Source organism: Ananas comosus, unplaced genomic scaffold (genome assembly GCF_001540865.1).
Source record: "Ananas comosus cultivar F153 unplaced genomic scaffold, ASM154086v1, whole genome shotgun sequence".
In the NCBI taxonomy this organism is placed as follows: domain Eukaryota; kingdom Viridiplantae; phylum Streptophyta; class Magnoliopsida; order Poales; family Bromeliaceae; genus Ananas; species Ananas comosus.
The window spans coordinates 7810-10234 of NW_017891943.1; the positions used below are offsets into that span (position 1 = coordinate 7810).

Below are 2425 nucleotides of genomic sequence, written 5' to 3' on the forward strand. Positions count from 1 at the left end.
ATGCAAGAATAATGTTACTTTACATCTGGCAATATACACATAGGCATAAGCATGTCGTCATTCTCTATGTTAGAGTCAAGAATGTGTCATAAGGATGTCACGTTTTTCTATTTTCTAGAAACATGATAACTTGTCCATTAATCACTCACCCTAATTACACATGTATATAAAGACTTATGTGCATAAGTGTTCTCTATTTCATAGAGATATCAATTCAATTATATAGATCAACACTATACTCCAGTGACTCATCTCAAGTTCTATAACACTCACGGAATCATACAACGGTATTAAGTCTATAGCACATATAGAACATAGGGAAGCTCCACTTGTTCTGGTTAGGTCAAACCCACCTCATACTAAGCTCAACTCAGTCACAAAATGTCCCAATAATCAGTCCAACGAGGTCCCAATCCTGCTGAAAACAAGGTAACAAAACCGCGCCGAGCCGATTACTTACAATTCCAATTTCGGCAAAATTCTTAATAGATACAAAGTGGAAGCTTGATTCCTTGTTTTAGTTCAGTTCATTACCTCAAGTTGAGTCTTCAAGAGTTCTCACAAGTCAGCTAAAGTCACTCCAAGAGTCGATCGCACTCTCGCTGCGGACAACGTCGAAACGGCATCAAAATCGCTAGATACTAGTAGATATAGTCGGAATCTTGTAAATTCAGTTTTCTCACAGAAATTTCAGCTTACCCTCAGTTGGAACACCTTCCAAACTAGTCTCCCGGGTCACCAACTCAGCCCCAGGTAGTTCGAAAACCTGCTGTGAAGGAACAAATCCAAACTGCATCAATTCGCTCTATTAATCCGCATATAGCTTCAAATTAGAGTTATAACTCACTATTTATCTTCATCAAGTTTTAAAACAGCTTTTCTCTGAGCTAAAAGTAGGTAATTTACAATCAAAATAACCTCTCATTACTGCTATAAACAACCTCTAACTCAGTTGGAAGCAACAAAACTAAAAGACGTCCAAATTCAATACTAAACCGTAAACTAGAGAGAAATCGAGTCGATTACCTCTCTAGAGCTGGGATTTAGCTTCCCCTGGTAGTAATCTTACAGCAACACAGCAAAACTTCTTCTCCCCACGTACCAATAACTTTCCTTGAGCCCTCCAATCAGCGAGCAACGAGCGTGACGCGGAACCGGCGCAAAACGGCGACTTTTATGTCGAGGGAGAAAATTCTAGAGAGAGAAAGAAGTGGTGAGCTAAAAACCCTATTTCCCTTAAGCTTACAGGTGATAAGCATCCTCAGGGTCGAGCTGGGAGAGATAAGGATGGGTAAATGAAGTGAAATGACCAAAATATCCATGCTGCCACGCAGCTGCAGCTGCTGCTGCTTGCTGTACCGGTACAGCATTAGGCTTGTACCGGTACACCAATGCAAAAATTGCAGATTTCGCAATTGCAACGCACTTTCTCACTTCTAGCTTTCCAATCACTTTCAAACTTATTTGTAAACATCTTTAAACCCTTTAAAACATGTAGGAAGGTTCCGAACCTCATTCCTCTTACTCGAACTTCCCCATTTGCTAAAGTCTAGTATACTACAGTCACCCCTCCTAAAAAGGAGTTTCGTCCGCGAAACGAAAATAGTTACCTCAAATTGTCTTCAGAATAGGTGAGGATAGTGTTCTTGCATTACACTTTCCAATTCCCAAGTTGCTTTGCGTTCATCATGACTGTTCCAAAGCACTTTTACATAAGGGATTTCACGATTTCGAAGTTGTTTCACCTCTCGAGCTAGTATTCTCACTGGATGCTCCTCAAAGCTCAAATCTTCTTGTAAATCCACTGGAGTACTTTCTAGTATGTGGGTTGGATCAAAAATATACTTTCGTAGTGTTGATACATGAAACACATTGTGTACTCCTGATAGACTTGGCGGCAAAGCAAGCCGATATGCTACGGGGCCTATCCGCTCCAACACCTCGTAGGGTCCAATGAATCGGGGACTTAACTTTCCTCGAATACCAAATCTCTTAACTCCCTTTGTCGGTGATACATTAAAAAATACATGATCGCCCACCTGAAATTTCAGTTCTCGCCGACGTTTATCTGCATAACTCTTTTGTCGGCTTTGGGCTGTTAGTAGACGTTCTCGCGCAAGTCTAACTTTAGCTTCAGCCTTTTGTAATACATCTGGACCCAAAATCAATCTCTCGTCCACTTCACTCCAATGAAGTGGTGATCTGCACTTTCTACCATATAGGGTTTCAAAAGGTGCCATCTGAATACTTGCGTGATAACTATTGTTATACGCGAATTCTGCCATAGGTAAGAACTGTGGCCAACTGCTCTGGTAATCAATCACACAGGCCCTCAACATATCTTCAAGGGTCTGGATGGTACGCTCAGACTGTCCGTCAGTCTGGGGGTGGAAAGCAGTACTAAAATCCAGTCGGGTACCCATAG

At 41.4% G+C, this 2425-nt stretch overlaps 1 long non-coding RNA gene across 1 annotated transcript; it reads right to left on the minus strand.

Moving 5' to 3' along the window:
• Positions 1-256: 256 nt before the first annotated feature.
• Positions 257-1132, minus strand: LOC109705238. Its single transcript, XR_002214671.1, has 4 exons — positions 1027-1132; positions 700-766; positions 535-602; positions 257-415 (listed from the first exon to the last, which is right to left on the minus strand). It is a non-coding gene; the product is annotated as an uncharacterized LOC109705238 (long non-coding RNA).
• Positions 1133-2425: the final 1293 nt, after the last annotated feature.